Source organism: Mya arenaria, chromosome 12 (genome assembly GCF_026914265.1).
Source record: "Mya arenaria isolate MELC-2E11 chromosome 12, ASM2691426v1".
NCBI classification, from domain to species: Eukaryota; Metazoa; Mollusca; class Bivalvia; order Myida; family Myidae; genus Mya; species Mya arenaria.
The window spans coordinates 67,625,955-67,652,710 of NC_069133.1; the positions used below are offsets into that span (position 1 = coordinate 67,625,955).

General features: G+C 35.1%; 1 pseudogene; it reads left to right on the plus strand.

Annotated features, from left to right (window-relative positions):
• The first annotated feature begins 6,676 nt into the window (after positions 1-6,676).
• LOC128210912 (uncharacterized) lies at positions 6,677-19,994 on the plus strand (annotated as a pseudogene).
• Positions 19,995-26,756: the final 6,762 nt, after the last annotated feature.

The window sequence follows — 26,756 nt, forward strand, 5'->3', positions numbered from 1 at the left end:
TAGTTCTTTCAGAAGTTCAGCACTTGGTTCTTCATAGGAAGCATTTAAGACCTCTTTAGCGGCATGGTTTTGGACTTGTTGTAATTTGTTTTTCAATTTAAACATATTTTATTGCCTTTTTTCTTTCAACATAATTGGTATTTACAACAATAATAGAGTATACAAAAAGCAAATGGGTTGGACACAAGTTCTAACAACATTAGTAACGTCTTTCCCATGAGCACATAAACTTGATAAGTATTTGGCGATAAATATGAATAAGATAAGAAAAAGGTAAGGAAATGGATAAGTGAAAAAAATGTTAGTAAAAGACAGGAAGTAAAAAGAAAAGAAGAAGCATTCTGACTCACTGCTACACAGGTGATATGTGGTAAACTGTTCAATAAAACAACCTGGTTCAGTTATATTTAAAGAACGGGCTAATCCGTAAACCGTTTAGAGTGTTTTATAAATAAGTGTACATAATGGAATAATACAATATTTTCATCGTCGGAGAGTAAGGGTTTTCCAAATAATAACGACGTAATGCTAAGTGGGTGAAACGCACATGTTCCACGAAACATGGATATTCGTTCCTGGGTATAAAGATTACACCTAAAGAAATAATGCTCTGCATCTTCAACTGGGTAACCACACTGGCATCTAGTGCTATTAAGCAAATGGTTATTATAGAGGTCAAAGTTAAGATTACTACAATGGTTCCTTATACGAGCATTGTAATTTGTTGATTGGGTAGGCTGGAATTTAGGTGAAGAGACCGTTGGCAGAAATCAATGTGAGAGTGAACCAATTTATGCACTAATGATTCCATTCATTTTCTTGTGAGGTGTTTACGTGTAGCTTTAAAGGGGCTGTCTCACAGATGATAAAATAGAGGGAAAAAAAGAAAATTGTCGAAAAATGGCATACACTTGGCATCGATGTGTACAATGCATTGAAGCTTACTTACTGTAGTACCACATAGTTTACAATTTATTTTAGTTCAGCAGTTATTTCGTATTTTTCCATTAAAAAAAGATTACTGGGTATGTCTACCAGGTAGAATTCATTCCTTATGCGTGATTGGCTAGTCGGTGTTATCAGGTGATATTACCGAGGTAGGTATATAGCTTAATTAAGTCTCCCGATTAGAATAAGCCTTAATAGCTCAGTCAGGAAGACGCTGGACTATAATTTTGGCGACACGGGTTCGAACCTGGTCTCCAACACATTTTTTTTTTATATATTTGGTACTTTTTTTTACAATAATGATATCAAAGCATAACACATTCTATTAGATAATTGTCCTGAGATTCGTTACAGAGAAAAACTTGTTTTGGTGCCAATCTGTGACACAGTCCCTTTAAGATTCCGTAACTGCACACGACTTTTGTGCTATTTGACATTTTTTTTCTAATGTGATGGTCAAAGTTAAGCGTAATGGTGATGTGAACACCAATTTCATTATTGTCATTGGTTGGACAATCGGGGTAGATCAATATTGACAGATTTATCTAGAATTACCTCTCTTCGTTTAAAATTAAAATGAATACATCTTTGTAACTAATCTTTGTAAATAATGAAGATACTGATTTGAAATTTCATAGTATGGATTGTCAAATCATAAAAATTCTTTTAAAAGGCATGTATTGGATAGTAATACCAATAGATTAATGTTCACTTTGTATTGTAAAAACATAATTGTAATTTTTCAGACAAGGAGGTCTACATCATCTGAAGATAAACTCCCATCATTTGTCAACATAGTGAATTACTCACAAGCACCATCGAATGACCAAGGGCTGTATAGCTGTTTAATCAGGATACAAAAGAATCCACAATCTGGCCGGCCGCACCTTCTACTAATGCTGTGACCAATTCCCAGACAGTGCCCATTTCTTCGCCAGATCCCGAGGTAAAAGAATGTATACACATATCTTTAATCACTATGCAGAGCACTATGTAGCTGAAATTATTTATTACCAAGACATTGACAAATTTATATTAATGATTTCTTTAAAGGTGATAGCAAAAATTTGATTTGTAAATATCTCAGAAAAGATAAACATAACATGTGGTGGGAATATATCAAGAATGTATGCAAGTTAAAATAGGGCAAATCAACTGACAATACATGTATGAGTTTGAATGTTTTATATGCCTTTTATACATTGATAAGTGTACAGCAGACAATTGAATAATTCCATAATTCACCGATTACTTTAATATACAAATATGAATGTCATGTTTTGAATTATATTATATAGGTGATGTTTCACCCAAGACATTGTCTAAGATAACGCTGGGGTTTGGCAACATCAAACGCATCAATCTCATCCAGCCGCAGTGTGGCAACGACGTATGCAGTTACTCACATGTTCACAAAAGCCCTGTGGTGTAATTGTCAGATTGAGAACAGTTTAAATATAAAAACATAGATTTTAGATATGGTAATTTAAGTTAACATCAAGCTGACAGGTTCAATAATGATTTTAAATGCAGCATGGACATGATTTTATTGTGTTATGAGGATTATATTTATGTTTAAAGCCTGGCTTACTGGTAATCTATTCAACTATCACTATATATATTATTGTCTGAACCACAACTTGGTCTACTTTTTTGCTTTTTATGCCCCCGAAGATGGGCATATTAAAATCGCACCGTCCGTCCGTGTGTCCGGCTCAATAACTCGTGTCCGGGCTGTAACTTTCCCTTGTATGGACAGATTTTAAAATAACTTGCCACATGTGTTTCACATACCAAGACGACGTGTTGCGTACAACTTAACTGACCCCTGTCCCTACCTCTAAGGTCAAGGTCACACTTAGTGTTTATTTACAATGAAGTGCTGCATATAAGGACATAGAGCATAGGTTGTTGTGTCCGGGCTGTAACTTTCCCTTGTATGGACAGATTTTAAAATAACTTGCCACATGTGTACCACATACCAAGACGAAGTGTAGTGTGCAAGACCCGTGTCCCTACCTCTCAGGTCAAGGTCACACTTAGTGTTTATTCACAATGGAGTGCTGTAACTTTCTCTTTTATGGACATATTATAAAATAAATTGCCACATGTGTTCGACATACCAAGGGGACGTGTCACATGCAAGACCCATGTCCCTCTAAGGTCAAGGTCACACTTAGGTGTTTATTCACAATGAAATGCTGGGTATATGGACATAGAGTATAGGTTGTCGTGTCCGGGCTGTAACTTTCTCTTGTATGGACATATTTTAAAATAACTTGCCACATGTGTTTGACATATCAAGAGGACATGTCACACTTTGTGTTATTCACAATGGAATGCTGCATATATAAGGAAATAGAGTATAGGTTGCCATGTCCGGGCTGTTACTTTCTCTTGTATGGACATATTTTAAAATAACTTGCCACATGTGTTCCACATACCAAGACGACATGTCGCGTGCAAGACCCGTTTCCCTATCTCTAAGGTCAAGGTCACACTTAGTGTTTATTCACAATGGAATGCTGCATATAAGGACATAGACCCATGTCCCTACCTCTAAGGTGAAAGATACACTTAGTGTTTATTCACAATGGAATGCTGAATATAAGGTCATCAGAGTGTAGGTTGTCAAATATGGGTGGTATTTTTTTTTACAGAGGCAATTTAAAATAACTTGCCTGATGTATTTGACATGTAAAGGCAAGATCAACTTTTCATGTACTGACCTTGTTCATAAATCAATGTCACATTCGGGGGCATTTGTCACATACTGTGACAGCTTAATGTTTTTTTTCAAATTACTTCGCTCGAATGTTCATCATGTGGCGCACACATGGCTTAGAGCAAGGTCAAGGGGATCAATGGTAAAAAAGCATGTCTCATGCATAAAACAGGTCAATAAAATAGATTCTAAGGTCACACTTACAGGTCAGGACAAGAGCATGCATCTGCATTTGTATTTTTGTTGAGCCCTTTTGTGATGATCTCAAATGTTTACCATGATGTGTCACACACATGAACAATGACATGTCTGTAGTTCAAAGGTCAGACTTAGAGGTCAAATATATAAAACCTTTACTATAATGTTGTAGAGGGCTCAACAGGATTGGTGTTAGCCCAAAACATTTTAGCTTGACTATTCGAAGAATATGGAAAGCTATACTACTCACCCAAGCATCGGCGTCAGTGTCGGCGTCACACCTTAGTTAAGGTTTTGCATGTAAGCACCTTTAAGTTATTATCTCAGCAAATACATCATGTATTGCATTGAAATTTTAGATATGTATTCCCAACTATCTAACCTACTAAATTAATGAAGTAAGTTAACACTTATTTGAATTTAATGCAAATAATGGGCCTTTATTATTTGACTTAGAAATTCTGGTTATGGTTTTGCATGTAAGCACACAGGTTAATATCTCATCAACTACTTGATGTATTGCATTAAGATTTTATACAATGGTACTCAACCATCCAACCTTCCTTATTAACCAAGTTAGATTACTCTTGTTTGCATTTAATGCAAATAACGACCCTTTATTATTCGACATAAAAATTCTGGTTAAGGTTTTGCATGTAACCACATTTAAGTCAATATCTCAGCAAAGACATCATGTATTGCATTGAAACATAAGATATGTATTCTTAACTAACTAACCTACTAAATTAATGAAGTGAGATAACACTTTTTTGAATTTAATGCAAATAATGACCCTTAATCATTCGACTTAAAAATTCTGGTTAAGGTTTTGCATGTAACCACATTAAGTCAATATCTCGGCAAATACATCATGTATTGCATTGAACAATATCCTTCATTCAATTGACTTAATACTTCACACAGTTGTTCAGGGCCATCACATGATGAGGTTAGATAACTCCATATTATTCTGTACACAGATTATGGCCCCTGATTGACTATGGAACTAAATAGGTTAAAGTTTTAGGGCAGGTTGGGATATTTATTAATAACTTCTATACCCTTTGTTCAATTGACTTAATACTTCACACAGTTGTTTAGGACATCACACAATGAGGTTACATAACTCCATATTATCCTTAATACAAGTTATGGCGCTTGATTGACTTAGGTTAAAGTTTTAGGGCAGGTTAAAGTTTTAGGGCAAGTTGGGATTTTCTCTTAAAACTCCAATACCATTCATTCGATTAGCTTAATACTTCACACAGTTGGTCAGAGCCATCACATAATGAGGTTAGATAACTCCATATTATCTTTTATACAAATTATTGCCCCTAATTGACTATGAAACTAAGGTTAAAGTTTTAGGGCAGGTTAAAGATTTTGGGCAAGTTTAGGATTTTCACTTAAAACTCCAATACCATTCATTTGATTGACTTAATACTTCACACAATTGTTCAGGACCATCACCCAATGAGGTTACATAACGCCATATTCTTAATACAAGTTATGGCCCCTGATTGACTTAGGTTAAAGTTTTAGGCAAGTAAAAGTTAAGGGATTTCGATAAAAAAAAAACTTAATAAAATTCAAAATTATTATTTATGTCCATCTTACAACAAGAAACATTACTCCATTTTATCCCTAAAAACAAATTATGGCCCTTGAATTTTTATTTTTTTAAATTTCTTCTGAAAGACATATTTGTATATTCTTAGCCACATTTTCATAATGGGAAATCAAGTTATTGAATGACTTGCGTCATTGTTGGGGCGGGCTGGTGGAAGGGCAGCATCAAAGTCACCTTATGTATCGAATAATTTTAGTTAGGTTTGACATAAAGAGACCAAACTTGGTAATATTACATTGTTATTGTATTCACTTCTAAGTCAAAGCGGCGTAGTCGAGCCCGCTGTCTTAAAGGCTCTTGTTTTTTGGATTTTCTTCACTCATGGTCTCATGGTCTGAAGGTTTGTTTCTATGAAATCTAGGTCAAGTTTGAAAATTAGTCAATCTTAGTCAAGTTTGAAACTGGGTCATATGGGGTCAAATACTAGGTCACATGGTCAAATCCTGGATGTCAGTCTTTCCAATTGTCTTTAACAAGTCCTGCTATACCACTAGGTGGTTTCCAATGAACAAAACAAATTCTTGGTTTATTTGTATATATTGAAAGGATGTTCTGTCAGATTATTTTGGCAGTTTTACCAATGCTCTTAATAGTTTCCAAGTCATTCTCAGGTGAGTGATGCAGGGACATCATGGCCCTCTTGTTTGAAATACTCATATCAAAAGCTATGACTTTTTATGTTATGGCACGGGCCGTTCGTCCTTCTATCTGTCTGTTAGCAACTTCTTGTCTGCTCAACTCTACCTACATGCTTTGAAGGAATTCAATAAAACTTGGTCAGAAGTTTTATTTTGACAATGAACAGTACATTTTCAGCATGCAAAAAAAATTGAATATAACATATGCATACAAAAAAGTTTATTGGGATGGGTTGCCTTTAAATTGGACTACATTTTAATCAGCAAAAATACCAATTTAATTACTTTTTTGATAAAGCAACACTGTGTGTCAATTAGATTCTTCCAAAAAAGTATATATTTATATGTTTTACTTTCAGAGTGATTCAGATACTCAAGAGCAGGCATTTCAAGATAGGTTTATCAAAAATGATCACACAAACTGTGTGATCTCCCGGGCCAAGCCATAAGATAGTTCGATCCGAACATTCGAAAGGAAAACAGTAAATCTCCAAAATAAATTGTTTGTGAAGTTCTCTGGTGAGATAGGCGAGAACCATGGCGTACCTAGAAGAGAATTTTTCAGGTATGCAATAGGTGATTTTGTGACACTTGTGTCCCTATTTATAGTTTATTTTTTATTTAAAAGAAAATTGATTGTGACAAATTCGCAACAAGCAAGATTGTTTTAAGTTTATTGAACAGTGGCCAACGAGCAACCCCAGGTATAAAACCCGATTTAATGACTTTATCAACCAAATATCTGGGCAGAAGGCTAATCTCGATTGGACTCCTTGCAACTTAATAACTTCTTTACATATCAGCACTCCAGACAATTTGATATACATTATTACAACAATTATTATATAAAGTTAAGGTGACATTACATTATTACCCTCTGGGATTGTTGATATTATTGGATGTTCGTGTCATTACTTGACATTATGTTATTATATAAACATGAGTTTTATGCATTGGCCATAATGTATAATTCTCCCCTTCTTTGAAATGCAGTAAACTGTTCAGTACTGAGAACTGACTATGTTTATGTATTGCTCAACGTTAAGGTACTAAGTGACAGGCTGGGTCGAACTGGTATGGATGAAGGGAAAACGTAACACAAGCTTTGAATGAAAGTAGGCCATTTTTTAATGCCATTAATTGCATGTACTAGAATCTACCCACATTATTCAAGTTTAATGCATTTGCAGACTGGCTATACCAGAGCTTTAAAATTCAAATTTTTTCCAAGATATTCTCGCATGACCTCTAACTGTTGGAAAAAGGGCACTACAGGATTGTAGGGAACCTGTTGGCAATGTCACTTTCCCAAGAGGGGCCAGGTTTCCATTGCATGAATGGACAATTGTATTCATTGATGACTGGACAGGCAGTTTAAAAAAAGTTAACTAACCACGGCTAAAATGTTCCATTGAGGTATCCCTTTGATACTTACATATTTGTTTACCAACATGAACCCAATGTGCAAACATTGAGGTATCCCTTTGATACTTACATATTTGTTTACCAACATGAACCCAATGTGCAAACATTGAGGTATCCCTTTGATACTTACATATTTGTTTACCAACATGAACCCAATGTGCAGAGAGGAGATGATCGCACTTTCAAGCATTTTGACTGAATCATGGCTCTTGTTGGACTAAGCATTTACATAGAAAATGTTAAATTTACTTACCACCCCTAATATTTTCTTAGTCCATCGGAATATTGCTTTTATATTTTGCACACTTGTTTACCAATATGACCCCAATATGTAGGCAAGATTAAGCAACTCTAGCAAGCATTTTGTTAAAATAATGAAACATTACTCAAATATATAAACAAGTGAATGCAACTCTAGCAAGGTTTTTGTTAGAATTATGACCCTTTATTCACTTAGAAGATTGATATATTACTGCGACCTTAATTTCCCAAAGATGGATTTTTTTTAACTTACAAGCACTATGAATAGTTGAGCGGTTTGTCGTCCAACAACTCTTGTCTTATCACCTAGATGGTTTTGTGATCCCCACAAACACTTTATCGACATAATAATACCACACAGATACACACATTGGTGCATATGAGCACACTACCAATGCAGGGAGAAAGGTTAATAAGGCATTGAACAAATATTTTAAGAGAAAAACTTTCTAAATGAACATTATTGTTTTTGTCAGTTAGAGGAAATCACTACAATAGAAAGATGAGACCAGTTTCTGTCCAAGTATGGAGACGAGCTAATTGACAGGGGCATTAACGCCTACAGAATTACCCTTGATGACAAGAGGGCTATGACAGAGAGGATTACCAAATATCATGTCTTCTAAAGTTATAAAATAATAACTGTTAAAACTTGTGATTTGAAATTCACTTATTAAGTTCAAACAGTTGTCGATATGTCAATTTGACCAAACAATGAATAAAGTTTAATTTCACTTCAGGCATAACTTACCGGTATACCTGATAATTTATGGTCATGAAATTCCACCTTCAAATTATTGTATGGATATATACATGTCTTAAACACTCACACTTCAGAGTATATACTACTTCTCCAATGAAAGAAATTATTTAAGATATAAATTGCTAGTTTTAATTTGAAGGTATATTTTGACAGTATTTTTTTCAAAAGCTACTGATAATTGAGTTATTCTCTAGAATGAAATATATAAAGGACTTTAAAATGAAATCCAAGTCCTGCCAAGTTTATTTGAGCTTGTGACCGAAGGACAAGGAGAAGGACAACACTTTAACATTATATCCACCTCCAGAAACCTTTGATTTGGGGGGGGGGGGGATATTGTTTAAGCGTTGTCCTTCTGTCTGTCCATCTGGAACCATATCTTGGTAGGCATTGATAAAAAATAATAGTGGGTCACATGGCGTCAAAAACTAGGTCACAAGGTCAAATCTTGGAAAATTCTTAGGAACAAACTGGAGGCATTATTCATGGTCAAATATTTATGAAACTTAATCAAAATGTTATCATTAAGTATGGTCTATTGACATGTTTAAACTGGGTCACATGTGATTGAAAATTAGAAGACTGCCTGTACGAAATTTCCAACTGTAAAAGACCTGTAAAGGACCTGTGATTTTTCATGATTTTACATCTGTAATTCTAGAATTACAGCTGGAATTCACTTTAATCAAAGTTCATTTACAGGTGTAAAAGACCTGTAATACAGGCGTAAACGACCTGTAAAATTGCGCGAAATATTTAAATTAGGCGTAATTCTCAGCAATATTTTACAGGTGTAATTTGAGATTTACAGGTGCAGAATTTACAGGCGTAATTTGAGAATTACAGGTGCAGAATTTACAGGCGTAATTTTAGATTTACAGGTGTAGAATTTACAGGCGTAATTTCAGATTTACAGGTGTAGAATTAACAGGGCTACAATAATGCAGTTAAAACAAAACATTTATTCTTGTCTATAATTAAAAAAACACACACATAAAACATCAACATTACAATTTTTTGCATGCATTTAACAAGAGTATTAATCTTTATTGAATTACAAAACTTAAAAAGGTAAGGAGCTCACACAATGAAATTAAACATCCTAAATTTGTATATGCAAACAAAATCAATGGCATTTCTTATAGTCACTTTTTATAATTGGCACTACACATTTAAACGTTTATCTGAACTATATTTATTCCCCTAAGCACAGCGGATTGAGGCATAACTCATTGGATAATGAAAATGCCAGACGAGATCATTATCAAACAGAGTGCATAAATGTTAAAAAAATGTTGGTCCACTTTTCAGTTGATTATGCACTGTCCTTGCTGCAGAGCACACCTCTCTTTTAAGATGGCCTTTCTTTTAAGATCTCCGTCTATCAGAATATGACTATGGTCCAGGCGTTTGACCTGCGATCACAAACAACAACAATGCTATCATTCCTCATCACTACTCATTTACTGCCATGATATATAGCTAAGTACATAAATTAAAAATGTTATTAAATTAGAAATGTTATTGTTATAAAAATATTTATATTTCTACTTGAATTTATCAGGGTCAATTGTGATAATTTTTTTATGTCAAATCTTACAAAAATCTTGTCCAAAACCATTTCAGGGTAGTGATTGGTCGGATTATGATCATACACGTATGACTGAACACATGATTATACATATATGTATTTAATGATGATTTACTTCTATCAACTTCCATTTTAATCGATTATGATAGGTTTTAATCAATAATCACTCACATGAAGCTCCTATGAGCTTGAGAATAACACACAGTTAACATGATCAACAGGTACCTAGAAATGTCATTTTGCACAATTTACTGTTATAACTTCAGACATATCTGACTTTCACATTGAAATCATTTAAAGTTATAAAAACTAGTACAAATGTTACTCTTTATACCAAACTTTTATTTCAAATACTTCCAAACCCAAACTTATATCCAACATTCACAACGGTCCCTTTCTCTGCAGCCATATAACATGTTAATAAAGGAATATTCACCTACTTTTCATTTCAAATCCATGAACTTTGCCTAATCAGGCGGGGGATATCAATTCAACAAATTTGCTAATGTTTTGATAACACTAGCAAGTATTTAGTTATACACACCAAAGATATCATGAACTTGGGGGTTTCACTGATAGAGCAAACCCCTGATATAACGAATACCTTTGTTTTGTCCTGTGTATTTTCATGAATATAAAAAACTAAAATTTACTGCATCATAATAAAAGCATTTTAAGCTGAAATGTCCTTCAAAGAAGTTAGTCAAAAATCAGACAAAAATCAAAAGCAATATGCAATTTAAGTATGCTTTATTTACAGAACATCAGAGATCACACAATTCAAGGATGGAATTAATGATGTGGGCGACATGTGGGGGCTAATAACGAAGAACGCTGACACCCAAGCCTTTATTTTGCCATCTTTCAAAAAACCTTGGTAAGTAGAGCTACTTAATGTTAATGTAATAGGCATTCAATGCACTTTACAGAGCTTTCAAAACAGTAAAAATACAATCATTTGCAATAGGAAATTGTACAGGATATTTTTGCTATGGTGCCAAAAATAAAGTAATGTGAGATACACCTGTCTAGCTCTTCAGACCTATATATGACTGTAATCAGAACAGCTGAATGATTGGGCCTAGCTTCAAGGGATAATAATGAAATTTCTTACTTCTGAGATATATTTTCACAGAAATAGCCGTCCCATTGGCTGTCAGGCTTAAACAATTTTAAGCCAGTTTCTTATGATTAGCCAAGACAAGAAAATACTAGGCACTTTGCACTCACGCAGGGGAAACAATTTCAGTGTTGCTTTGGGCTTATACTACATTTTTAAAATTAAAAACATCATTTAGATAAATCATTTATATAAGTGAGATTCATAATATATATAATAATTTGTGTAAATCAAATCCTGATGAAAAGATAATCAGTTCAATACTAAATTTTCATTTATATATTATTAAAAATATAATTTATATAAATCTTTTATATAAGTAAGAGATTCAATATAATAATGCACATAATGCATGTACATAAAATCCCGATGAAAAGATAATCATTTCAATACTAAATATTTATATATTAATTCATAACATGCAAAAGTTCTTAAAATTGATGAATAATGTATAACTCATAAAAACATTATTCAATAATTAGCAATATTTCATAGTGCAAAATTAATGACCATATGTACATTGTTCCTCTATTAACCTGCATCTGATAATTTTTTAACAGGTAACAATTTATAATTCAGATCAGACTGTTCCTGCATCCATGGGAGAATTACTAGCATTCATGTCCGGGGCGAGTACCATTCCCGCCTGCAACCTTCATAAGCCTATTGATATCCATTTCTACGGACAAGAAGATGGAATGACCCATCTTCCATCTGTATTGACATGTTCTTTGGAGATGTGCTGCCGAGGGGACATGGGCCCTTCTCATGTGATGTTTGCAGGAGTTGCAGGGCTTTTTAAAGATATGATTAATAAGCTGATAAGCTGCAGAAACTATTACCTATTGAAAGGACAAAAACTATGTAATTTTAGTGTTTCTTAAGTAAATAAAAAAGATTTGTCTAAGTGTTAGCTCACCTGTTAGTGGTTTTTTTTAAAGGATGAGCTAAATATACCATAACCTGATCGGCGTCGGCTTCCTTGTCGGGATGTTTTTGCCATTGCTTTCAAACTGAAACACCTACTCACTATCATAAAGTTATTGTGTTGTACAAGTAACATAACTCAGCTAGAGTCTAGCTTTTATTTTGTAAGACATCGTGAGCCTTTTTTAGACTTAATAAATCCGAAATCTTGTTCAAGTTTTCTGTTTAGGTCCACCCTTTTCTTAAAATATTAAAGCTTTGGCTCTCAATTTTGAACATTTACTACCATAAGTTGACTGTGTAGTGCAAGAAACAAAACTCTGGCTTTCATTTTGTAAGAGTTATAAACATTTTATTTTACTTTGAAATTGACCAAAAAAACCCAGATGCGATGTCTGCACCCGCAAGGCTGTTCTCTTGTTTTAATGTGTTTTACTCACTTGGTGTCAAGGTCGTCTTCGCCATAATATCTGGTAGTTTTTGCGAGCAAATTCATATCTTCACAAATACTGAAGGTATTCCACTTTAAATCTCACATGTATCTTTGGTTCATAATGTAAGGTTACTGGCAAAAGGCCATTACCCTGAGTTGCATTTAAGCTGAATTATGACCTTATTTGTACTTAATATATCATTATTAAGTTTTTGCTTGCAAGTTCTTTTGTCAACAACTACTGAGGATATTCACCTGTGCCTTGGGGGTCATAATGTATGGTCATAAGCCAAACCCCATAACCAGCATTTTAGCAGAAGTATTCTCCTTTTGGTACTTTGAAATTTCTGGTTAAAGTTTTGCATGCAAAATCATATCTCTGTAACCACTTAAGGTATCCGCTTGAAACTTAACACATGTATTTTGGGTCATGATGTAAGGTTATATGCCAAAGCCAATAACTTAAGTTATACGGGAATTATGACCTTTATGAATAATCACTATCTTTTGTATTACAACTTGACAGTAGCCTACCAAGTAAAAAAAACAACCAATTCAAACATGAAAATGGGGGCTACATAGATATAGCAATAATAGTTGAGCATGGCTTCCGTCTTGCGGCGCTCTTGTAAACAATAATGTTAAATATTCATATATATTTAACAATTTTCTTTTTTCTGATACTTTGAACGTTCTGAGATGCATAACCTTTAAGAAACGCCATTTATACTGATTCTATAGTTTTATACAGACCAAACATCAAGTAATAGGAGCACCCCGGCATCTGCATCGTTGATTTTGTTGTTATTTTCTTTCTTTTGGCAGAAATTTTAATACTGATCATAGCTTTAAATGTTATCAGGATAACTAAATGAAACTTGCTATACATGTAAATAGAAACAAGATCAATAATTTCAGTCTTTATTGTTGTAGTTATGCTCTTTTATCATCACTAAAAACAACAGTAAAAGATCAGTGGCTCTCTTTATGTGTTATTTTGATTAATTCTAGTTTTCTTAAATTTATATTACTTCAGTGGAAGTTTATAAACTGATCAGTCAATCTTAGTTTTTTATATTGGCTGTTGATGTTTAACTATTACATAATGTTAATGTTAGTTTTTAGCTCACCTGTCACATAGTGACAAGGTGAGCTTTTGTGATCACAATTTGTCCGGCGTCCGTTCGGCGTCTGTCCGTCCGTCCGTAAACTTTTACTTTAAACGACATCTCCTCATAAACCGCTTAGCCAATTTCATCCAAACTTCACAGGAATGTTCCTTGGGTGGTCCCCTTTGAAAATTGTTCAAAGAATTGAATTCCATGCAGAACTCTGGTTGCCATGACAATGGAAAAGAAAAACTTTAAAAATCTTCTTCTCCCAAACCACAAGGCTTAGGCCGTTGATATATGGTAGGTAGGATCACCAAATGGTCCTCTACCAAGATTGATCAAATTATGGCCCTTGGGTCAAAATTGGCCCTGCCCCGGGGGGTCATGGGTTTTCTCTATATGTTTATAGTGAAAACTTAAAAAATCTTCTCCTCTGAACTTACTTGGCCTAGAGCTTAGATATTTGGCATGATTCATCGTCTAGTGGACCTCTACAAAGTTTGTTCAAATTATGGCCCTGGGGTCAAAATTGGCCCCTGCCGCGGGGGGTCATGGGTATGCTCTATATGTTTATAGTTAAAACTTCAAAAATCTTCTCCTCTGAATTTACTTGGCCTAGAGCTTAGATATTTGGCATGATTCATCGTCTAGTGGACCTTTACAAAGATTGTTCAAATGATGGCCTTGGGGTCAAAATTGGCCCCGCCTAGGGGGGTCATGGGTTTTCTCTATATGTTTGTAGTGAAAACTTCAAAAATCTTCTCCTTTGAACTTACTTGGACTAGAGCTTAGATATTTGGCATGATTCATCGTCTAGTGGACCTCTACAAAGATTGTTCAAATTATGGCCTTGGGGTCAAAATTGGCCCCGCCCCGGGGGGTCATGTGTATACTTGATATGTTTATAGTTAAAACTTCAAAAATCTTCTCCTCTTAACTTACTTGGACTAGAGCTTAGATATTTGGCATGATTCATCGTCTAGTCGACCTCTACAAAGATTGTTCAAATTTTGGCCTTGGGGTCAAAATTGGCCCCGCCTCGGGGGGTTAGGGTATTCTCTATATGTTTATAGTGAAAACTTCAAAAATCTTCTCCTTTGAACTTACTTGGACTAGAGCTTAGATATTTGGCATGATTCATCGTCAAGTGGACCTCTACAAAGATTGTTCAAATTATGGCCTTGGGGTTAAAATTGGCCCCGCCCCGGGGGGTCATGGGTATACTTGATATGTTTATAGTTAAAACTTCAAAAATCTTCTCCTCTTAACTTACATGGACTAGAGCTTAGATATTTGGCTTGATTCATCGTCTAGTGGACCTCTACAAAGATTGTTCAAATTATGGCCCTGTGGTCAAAATTGGCCCCGCCCCTGGGTGGTCATGGGTTTTCTGTATATGTTTATATTAAAAAAAATCAAAAATCTCCTCTGAACTTACGTTGCTTAGAGCTTAGATATTTGGCATGATTCATCGTCTAGTGGACCTCTACAAAGATTGTTCAAATTATGGCCTTGGGGTCAAAATTGGCCCCGCCTAGGGGGGTCATGGATTTTCTCTATATGTTTATAGTTAAAACATAAGAAATCTTCTCCTCTGAACTTACTTGGACTAGAGCTTAGATATTTGGCATGATTCATCGTCTAGTGGACCTCTACAAAGATTGTTCAAATTATGGCCTTGGGGTCAAAATTGGCCCCACCCCCTTCGGGGGTCATGGGTTTTCTCTATATGTTTAAAGTGAAAACTTCAGAAATCTTCTCCTCTGAACTTACGTGGCTTAGAGCTTAGATATTTGGCATGATTCATCGTCTAGTGGACTTTTACAAAGTTTGTTCAAATTATGGCCCTGGGGTCAAAATTGGCCACACCCAGGGGCTGATGGGTTTTCTCTATATGTGTTATAGTGAAAACTTAAAAAATCTTCTCCGAACTCACAAAGACAAGTAACGTCTTAATTTAAACTGGATAACATATTTAGTACACATACCAATTTTCAATATGGGCCACATACAAAAATTAATAACAAATATACTTATATAGATACACACGTAAAATCAAGTAGTGACAAGAGCTTAGATATTTGGCATGATATATCATCTAGTTGACTTGTACCAATATTGTTCAATCTTTGGCCCTGGGGTCAAAAAATGGCCCCACCCGGGGGGTCATGGGTTTCCTTATATATGTATATGATGAAAACTTATAAAATCTTCTTCTCCGAAACCAAAAGGCGAAGGCCTTAGATATTTGGTATGAAGCATTGTTTATCGGACCACTATTAAGATTGTTCAAACTTTAGCCCTGGGGGCCAAATTGGCCACGCCCCGTGTTCATAGGCTTAGGTTTTCAATATTTTTATATAGTTTTATATAATAAAACTTTAAAAATCCTCTTCTCCAAAATATAAGACCTAGAGCTTTCATATTTGGTATATAGTGTTACCTAGTGGACCTACACCAAAGGTAATCAAATTATTGTCCCGGGGTCAAATTGGCCTTGCTCAGGGGTCATTTGTTTTTACATTGTCTTGTCACTTAAACATCTTTTCCTCTGAAAGTAAAGGTCAGAATGACTCCATACTTGATATGTAGCATCCTTACATGGTCCTCTCTCAACTTTGTTCAAATGGTTTTGTTTGGCCCCTTTTAGGGGTCACCAGAGCAAAAAATAGAAAAACCTTTAAACAACTTGATCTTATTAACTGCTTGATGGATCTTCAAGTCTGAAGCATCCTAGCATGGGCCTCTGTCAGGTTTTTTTCAAATAATTTTGTTTGGCCCCTTTTAAGGGCCACCAGAGCTAAAATTAGTAAAAAAAACTTAACATTTTCTTCGCATGAACCCCTTGATAGATCTTCAGCAAATTTGGTTTGAAGTGTCCTTGCATGGACCTCTCTTAAATTTGTTCACATAATTTTGTTTGGCCCGGTTGCCATGGAAACCTAAAGGAAAATGTCAACAATTGGTTATAATCATCTTCTTCTCCAAAACCGCTTTGACAATTTTGATGAAACTTCATTGGAATGATCCTTGGTTGGTGCTTTTTCAAAATTGTTCAAAGAAATTACTTCCATGTAGAACTCTGGTTGACATGGCAACCTAAAGGAAAAGTGTCAACAATTGGTTACAATCATCTTCTTCTCCTAAACCGCTTGGACAATTTTGATGAAACTTCATAGGAATGATCCTTGGTTGGTGCTTTTTCAAAATTGTTCAAAAAAATTAATTCCATGCAGAACTCTGGTTGCCATGGCAACCTGAAGGAAAATATAGGGTGTCGTGTCCGCGCTGTGACTTACTCTTATATGGACAGATTTTAAAATGACTTGCCATATGTTTTCGACATACCAAGACAACGTGTCGTGTGCAAGACCTATGTCCCTACCTCTAAGGTGAAAGATACACTAAGTGTTTATTCACAATGGAATGCTGAATATGAGGACATAAAGAGTGTTGGCTGTCATTTAGTATGATTGGGTTTTTTTCTATGCTCAGAGGCAATTTAATATAACTTGCAATATGTATTTGACACATAAAGGCAAGATCAACTTTTTATGTACTTGTTCATAGATCAATGTCACATTGGGGGGCATTTGTCACATACTTTGACAGCTCTTGTTCAATATTCTTTGAGAAACAAGCTATATTAATAACAAAGGTTAAACTCTTTTACTCAGGTGAGCGATTTAGGGCCATCATGGCCCTCTTGTTTATGTTATGTTAGTTTTTAGCCTGACTATTTGAATAATATGGAAAGCTATACTACTCACCCAAGTGTCGGCATCGGCATCAAACCTTGGTTAAGGTTCTGCATGCAAGTATCTTTAAGTCGTTATCTCAGTAAATACATAATGTATTGCATTGAAACTTTAGATATGTATTCCCAACTATCTAACCTACTAAATAAATGAAGAAAGATAACACTTATTTGAATTTAATGCAAAAATTGGCCATTCTACTTAACTTACCAAGTAAGATAACTCTAGTTTGCATTAAATTCAAATTATGGCTCTATTTTATTCAACATAGAAATTCGAATACATCATGTATTTCAATGAAATTTTATACATACATGTAGGCTCCCAACCATTCAACGTTCTTAATTAATCAGGAAAAGTAACTCTATCTTGCATATTATATCATTTTTGGCCCTTTATTATAAGATTTAGAAATTCTGGTAAAGGTTTTGCATGTTAGCACACATCGGTAAATATCTCAGCAACTACTTCATGTATTGCACTGTGACTTTATATAATGGTACTCAACCACCCAACCCACTTGAATAACAAAGTTAGATAACTGTATTTTGCAAAAAAAATGCCCTTTATTACTGGACTTAGAAATTCTGGTAAAGATTTTGCATTTAATTACATTCATGTTAATATCTCAGTAAATAAATGATGTATAGTATTGAAATCTAATCTTATTTTACAGTGATCTATGTTTCGCCCAAAACTTTTAAATTCTCACACTGAAAAGCGGCATAATAGTCGAGCGCGCTGTGACAGCTCTTGTTGATGTTAATGGTAAACCACTTTCCAGTACATAATGTTAATGTTGATAGTTTTTATATTGATGGTTTTTGATGTAAGTGGTTAACTAATACATAATGTTAATGTTTATGGTTTTATGTTAATGGTTTTTGAGGTTAATGACTAATACATAAAGCTAACGTTGATGGTCTTCGATCGGAATTTCATCTGAACATAGTTACTGTACAAATGATAGCCAATTGATATTGGAATATAAGTGTAGTCCTGTAATAGTGATTGAATGAATGTCTTTCTTGATTTTGTATAAATGGATTTTCATTTGATAAATATACATTAAAAAAAACACTGTTAGGTTATTTAGTAAAAAGAGGTACTTGCTGTAGGAAGGATCTTGTTATGTCAGTATTTATATTTTTGATACCATAATAGGTAATAGTGTTGAGATTACACAACATAATCTAGATGCATACTATTTAATAATTGGTAATTTCCTCGCCAAAAATGGAAAGTTATCTCATATTGTTGACTTGTATATTGAGCATTTTCATAGGCATTGGGTTGTGTCTCATGTATTACATGTTTTTTATCACTGTTGATGTTATCTGTTGTGCATTTTTCTTTAAAAGTATGTGCCATTCTGATCCACTATGAGACATAGTTGTGTGTCTCATATTTTGTAAATAACTTCTTACTTTTAAATGTTTGCACAATTCATATGTTTGTTCCATTAATACATTCACTAGTCATTTTATAAACATTTGTGTGCGTCTTGTATATAATTATTATTAGAATTACGCAGGATGTCCCAACGCGTCCCATTACTTGTCTTTTCACTACCAAGAAAACCCTTGTCCAATCATCACTAAACTTGCACAGTAGAGAGCATTAGTGTAGGGGAAAATTGGTATATATTTTGGGTCCACTAGGCTCAAGATCAAGGTCAGTGTTACTAAAAATAGAAAATAATCAGGTTCTGTTCAGTAACATGTGTTCTCAATTACAAAAGAACTCTTCGTCTAATCATTACCAAACTTCCACAGCGGTTTCTGTTAGATAACATGATTTTGGAGGAATGAACATATGAAACTTTTTGTATATGTAGCTAAGGGCAAGAGTAAGGTTAGGATGTATTTTGGGGTTAAGGTCACTGTTATTAAGAATAAAAATCAGTTTCTACTCTGACAACAACTTGACTATATACTTAAATAACCACACTTTTGTTCATATATATTGGTGTCAGGACCAGATGTGTGGAACTGCCTCACTTCTCAATAAGAAATGACCCATTTAATCTAACTTAATTAAACCAAAATGTTTTAAAAGTAAAACATACTGCGTCAAAGCGGGGTGTGGGGGTAATCGTCACTCCTGTGACAAAACACTAGTTTTCATTAGTTGCTCTTCACAAATCTACACTGTCTACATGATTGTTATCTAGTTATTTTAGAAATTTATTTTAATGTATTATTTTAATCGTCCTACAAACCGGATGGTCTTGTGAATATAAAAATAAACTTTTTGAATTAACCTTACGGTATTTTTTAAAACTGCTTTGTAGCAGTGTAAATAATAATCATTCTCCAATCATATTGTTTATGGATTTGTGGTTAACCTAGTACTAGAATTCAATCATGTGCTCCTGCGTTTTTTGATAATTTTGTTATAACTGACTTTGATTAACTATTTCATTGTTAAAACCAACATGTTACATACATATTTCTTTAATTGAATAAAAACATGTACACATTTCTAAAATGAATTTTTCCCCTCATATTTATATGTGAATGACATGTATTCGTCTCCTCAAATGTAAATATAGCCCAACAGCTTCATCAATAGTGTTTTGTGGAAGAAGGCTGTCTTCTGCCATTGAATGTCTATACACACGTTGTACATATCAGGTGCGCAGCATACTGTCGAACGAAACTGGACTCTTCCACGACAAGCATCAATGTCATCTCTCGCTACAGGCCGCAAATAATCTGTAGTATTCCATAAACCAGGGAAAGTGTGCATCCTGTTTGATTGACCACAGGGAACGTTGTTTCTTTACCTTCTTATCGAATGGCTGTCCCACATTATTGCTGCCAATGAATGTTCTGTCTGAAAATGCATACTAGTACACTTGGATCACGAGACGACATATTGGGAGGGAAGTGTTCCTAAATGTTTTAGCGCATTTTTATTGGAATAAAAAGATCGAGGTAATAAGATCACTATTAGCGTTACCAGTGCGAACAAATATATTGACCATAAATTAAAAAGTTATTCAGGTAATGAACATTTCTTGCATACTTGTTTTCTTCATGTTGCGAACACAACAAGCGCGCCCACACCCGCACGCGTACGATATATATTTCACTAGTCAATAATGTTTATAAGACGGGCGTTGGTGTAAGCTCTGTGGCATTCTTGCTTTTAAATTGTTGTTAACATAAGTTTAGAAACCAACTCGAATTAATACCATTTTAGGTACAGAAGGTTGTTTGCAAATGGACATGGTAGACACAAAATTGAAGCCCATGTTTCTAACGGGATACATATGACGTGTTGTGTTTAGTGATTCGCACGTATATTTGTTAATACACAATATGTTAAGCTAATCCACGAATCTTATTTGATAAAATGAACTGGGGTACAAATTATATTATTTGGTCAGAAAACTACCTGACATATAATAAACACGTTTAAACTGTCCTTTTTAATTGGAGTTTAACATTTTAAAACAACGAATCGGTAAAACCGAAAGATAATCCCCGACGCATGTGCTTGTCCATTATGGGGAATAATATATAAGACTCTTCAAGAAATAAAACTAAATAAAAAAACACAAAAAGAGATAATAAAATGAAGAAAATTGACTAAAGGGAGGTAATTCATAAACTATGTAATGTAGACTTATGGGTCTTTGACATTGCATTTACCGGGGCCTCTTAAATTTTGTGAAGTTTCAACGAAATGCTATAAGTAGTTTTCAAGTAATGCTCGGGACGTACAAGCCTTTTTTTATGATAAAGGGACATAATTAAAAAAGGTAGAAGGTTAATGTAGGGTTATGCCTTTTTTCGTTTCGGTTAATCGCAATGACGTCTACGATAATGTGAAGTTTTCATCAAATGCCATTAATACCTTTTAAGTTACACTCCGGACAAAAGTGTGACGGGCAGACGTTCCTACATAAGTGTATTTAATATTTATGTGGCTACCCTTTTGTTCTCTCTATCGTTCTTTTAGCCACGTAAAATATAAAAAATAGCCACATTAAAGCTTACTGAATGAATGACATCAAAGAAAAAATATAGTTACTTATTTTTGTACAGCCACTTAAGTATGTAATTGTGTAAGTATATACCCGCCCTTCGGGGAGTATAACACATATCGGTAGTGGCGAAATCGCCTAATTTTGTACAATTGTCAAATAGAGAATCTTGAATAAAATGTTTTTATTAAAAACATTTAAATTAATGAAAAAAAATACTATGATAGATTTTTAAATAGAAACAGGAAAAATGGCAAATGCAACTGAACAGTGCAGTTGTCTTAATTCTTAAACACGCGGACATTAGAATAGAAGATATTGTTTTTACTTGTAGTAACGCCATAAAGCAAAACTGCACAAGGCACTGAGTCGATCCCTGAAAAGTCACCTGCATTTGGAGGGTTTTTAATGTGTCCATCCAATACTGTATATGCTGACGCCGAAGTTAGCCCCACCAGCTCTCAATCCGCTGATAAAGTGTGCTAGAACCTGAGATGTATGCACTATCATCAGCCCTCAAATATCTTTGAAGATCTCTCACTACTACATTCTCCGTTCCAAAATCCCATCGAATCATCCTAGGGCTGCCACCGTACTCATCTAACGCTTCCACGAAATAGCAAGCTACAATATTTGGGTTGTTGTTTGGGTGGTAAACATTTAGCAATAAGACTTTCATTGAAAACCCACAGATACAACCGTGTATGCACAATCCATAAGGTTTCAGTTTAACATATCCGTCGAGATGCCAAATAAAGTTTGGTCCAGCTGCAAAGCTATTTCTTCTTTGAAAGCGTCTAACAGTCCGTGCTTCAACACATATAAATAAATTACAATAAGAAAATGAGAACATTTCGGTTACTAGATATATACGAGAGGTGATCAAGAATTAACCGGCCTTACTGAACCTGTCACTGCTTTAATATATAATATTTTCATACCTTCTTTGTTAAATATCAGTTGAAGGGGTTTTGTCCGGAAGGGGGTTTGTCCTGCTCCCGAATCAAAATGTGCCCCTTAATCACAGACTTAATAATGAGATAGATACGAAAGTTCATTGCAATTTCATCAAAATATGTCAGAAAGGCAGGGTTGCTCACTTAAATTGTCAGTCAAGCAGCCATATCTCCTTTCTGATGTTCTCTGTTATAACTGTGCAACCCTAACCAGTGATGTTGCAAATCCCCTTCCATTACCCGTCATTAATAATTTCAACTAACGATGCGTCCACTCAATGCTCAACCCTTACGGCCGTGCCCCTTCTCATCTTCTTGTGGTCGCCTTCCATCACAGAATCGCCAATACCACTCAAAAACTTGAGACTGTGACATATTCCTTCACGTATATGTGTATTGCATCATATCAACTATCTTAACTCAGTGCGTTTACAAAGTACTATAGAGGTTGTATATATTAAATTCTTATGGTGTATCCATTTAATTTCAAAAGGAATGTTAATAAACAGTCTGTGCATCGGTATTTTTATGTTTTTTTATTCTCATTCGAAATTATATAACCCGTTTTTATTATACCGTAATTATATAACACCTTAGAACACCCCCCGTTTAAAAAATGAAAGGCGTTTCCCGATTCAGCGATGGCCCAGAAATACAGCTGCAAGAGGACCAAGTCCACGCACATCGAGAATGAAGCACTGAGTGGGCCCCGGGCATTTCCAGCAGTCAGTCGAGAAACTGTCGCGAGAACAAGTTCAGTATCATGATCGATGAGTTCAATGATCGGGGAGACAACAAACTCCTCGCGGTGCTCGTGTGCGTGCATGATGACGTAGTCCAGCACGTATAGACACGCATACTTGGTATTCCAATTTGTTATATCGGGACCAGCGAGTATTTCTGTGATATGCTTTCTATGAAATCCGTTTTTTTTTATTTAAAAAAAAATTGCCATGAGGGCTCACCATTGTAACGCTGCATAGCGGCATCGCCACATAAACGTGTTTTTTTTCGTTTATGAGGTGATTTTCAACGCATAAACGTTTATGCGGCGACGCTCAACGTATGAAGCAGGAATTGCTTATATGGGGTGCAACTGTGCCTTTTTGCCACATAAAGAGGATTAACCTAACCATTTATTATAAAGCTAAAAAATATCTCAACAAAAACGATGGTGATGAAGTTGATGATGATGATGATGATGATGATGATGATGATGATGATGGTGATGATGTTGATGATGATGATGATGATGATGATGATAATCATCATGATCGATGATGATGATGATGGTGGTTGTGATTGTGGAGATGATGGTGGTGGTTGTGATTGTGGAGATGATGATGGTGGTTGTGATGATGATGATGATGATGATGATGATGATGATGATGATGATGATGATGATGATGATGGTGGTAGTTGTTTTGATTGTGGAAATGATGATAGTGGTTGTGATGATGTTGTTGATTATGGTGATGATTAAGATTAGGGCGTTGCATATTACTGTCATTTTAAAGAAAATATGGGAAAAGTTGGCATGCAAGTTGAGCCAAAATGGAAATTGAAAATAAACCCTTAGAGTGTTCAAATGACTAGTGCATAAAACAGTAAATATATCATTGTTTTCGAAGAACAGGCATGTGTAATGCTTTAAAATAGCTGACTACTTTATCGACATTTTTGAAAAACAGAGTTGATAATAGCTTCAATGTGTTAATTTGTGCATAAAAACAGTTACTATGTCATTGTTTTAAGAGAGAATGCATGTATACATGCTTTGAAATAGGATTCAATTTTAGGCCGCTAGGCCGCCAACTTCACGCCGCTAGGCCGCCAGGCCGCTAACTTCAAGTTGCTAGGCCGCTAACTTCACGCCGCTAGGCCGATAACTTCACACTGCTAGGCCGATAACTTCACGCCGCTAGGACGCGTGGCCGCTTACTTCACGTACATGTTGGAAGTGCGCATTGTCAAGGGTACATGCCCGTCAGTCTGACAATAAGGCAAGAATAATGTTACGTCATAGGACGATTCAGTTTTCTGAATGTCCCTAATGACGGTGTTGTGCTTTGTCGTAACATTTAGTCCATCCTTTAGTCGGGTTAAACGTCATTTCAAACGTTTTCGCAGAAAGATCAATTGGTTTGGTTCACTTTTAAACCGATCTTACTAAATCTTTGTCAAAAATAACGTCTCTAAAAGTCTAGTTCAAAGCTTGTTTAAGTGGACATAAAAAACTAAGACCGATCTTGATGAAACTTTATCAACCACTATTGTACTAGTATATGTTTAATTGCTTTTTATGCGGCGAAAGTGTGCCTTTTTGCCCCATAAAAAAAACTTTGATTATGCGTTGAAAATCACCGCATAAACGAAAAAAAAAACACATTTATGCGGCGATGCCGCTATGCGGCGTTACACACCATAAATGGAGTGATATCTCGCGCATAAACCCCAGAGGTCAATGTTACGCTTAGAGGTCAAAAGTTTATCCGTGTCCGGGATTCATCTTGACCATGCATTATAGGACAGTTGCATAGCTACATGTAGCTGCATTGTCGGCCATGGCCTACACCTTTTTTGGAGAATAACAAAATTAAATAACCCGAAAAAAAACAAAAAAACTAATAGCTACTCAGACACATAGAATGACTCAAAAGTTTGTTTAATTATGACCAATGCAAGTTCGGTGCATATTAAAAGTACTGTACGTACAAGGTGATTTTATTTTAATCATTGCATATTAAATAAAGTATGGGTAATTTGCATATGAAATGGATGCACTTGTGCTTTTGGTTTTTCTCCTGAAATGTTTCTTAATATCACCATTTTGCTTCTTATTTATAAAGAAACTTTGGAGTGGAGAGGGGGACTCATCCCCAAACTCACATAGATCCATCGGGCATACAAGTTATTAAGGCCTAGCTACGCCCCTGTAGGATTTTCAAAACAACCCGCCCCTTCTGGTTCATCATGATGGGGAGGCGTGTCGAGCACAAGACACAGTACCTGAACGATCAAGGTCTTACTTTAAAGAGGTTAAAGCGGCTGTCTCACAGATGATAAAAAAACTAAAAAAAAATAAAATGGTCGAATAATGACATAAACTTGGCATCGATGTGTACAATGCATTGAAACTAACTAATATTTTACAATTTATTTAAGTTTAGCAGTAATTTCGTATTTTTCCATTAAAAAAGATTACTGGGTATGTCTACGAGGTAAAATTCATTCCTTATCGCGGATGGCTAGTCAGTGTTATCACGTGATATTACCGAGGTAGGTTTATTTAGAGGTTAATACACGGTGTAGCCGGTCCGTTGAGTGATAATTGGCCCGAGTGACTCATAATGATGGCCCGAGACGTAGTAGGCCATTATGAGCACGAGGGCCATTTTTCACTGAACGGCCCGGCTACGCTGTGTATTAACCTCTTTAAAACATATGTATGTTTTTCTTATTTGTAAGTCTACAGTTTGCTTTTTAAAGTTTACCTGCTATCCAATTGTGCTTATTTTGCTCTCGCTTGACAACGATGAGTTAACTCATTCTCAAATTAATTTTACTTTTATTTCGTTTTTGAGAGTGAGCCAAACAGGCAAACAGCATTTTGTTGTCACTTTTATGTTCCCATTCCAATTTCAATTGATCACTTTGAACAGTCCACGTCTATCCGATTTTTTTCTGTACGAATCACTGACATCTTTCTGTTCATGGTCTGAATAACTGAATTCAATTCAATAGACATGAACACCTAGCAAGTAGAACGACTGTTTGTACTTAGATAAACCAATACCTCGTATTAATGATGTCAACATGTATGAATAGTCCAAATAATTGTACGTTGTCGGATTTTTTTAGATTTTTGATATGGCAAATCCTTCACGTACAAATTGTTTAGTATCAAAAGTGGGTAGTTGTTCCGATCAGGATTCCGGGTTAAAGCATTTAGCGCCTATAAAATATCATAAAAACAAGAAATATTACCAGATAATGTTATTTTATATTAGTTCCGTACATAATTTTTTTTTTATCCAACTTATAATTAAGAGTTTGACGGCCTTTCTTCATTTCATTCTGTCAAAACATAACGATATATACATGAAGGGCACCTGCAAGGCTTTCAGGGCACAGTTTTAAATTGCTCGGAACATTTCGGCCATGGCCGAGTAGTTACGATTGTGTAACGAGGTCTATTTCGAAGCTTTGTCGGAGGAGGCCGAGTTATTACGATTGTACCGAGTTGTTCCCCTTCGCATAATTGTTTACTGTCAGTC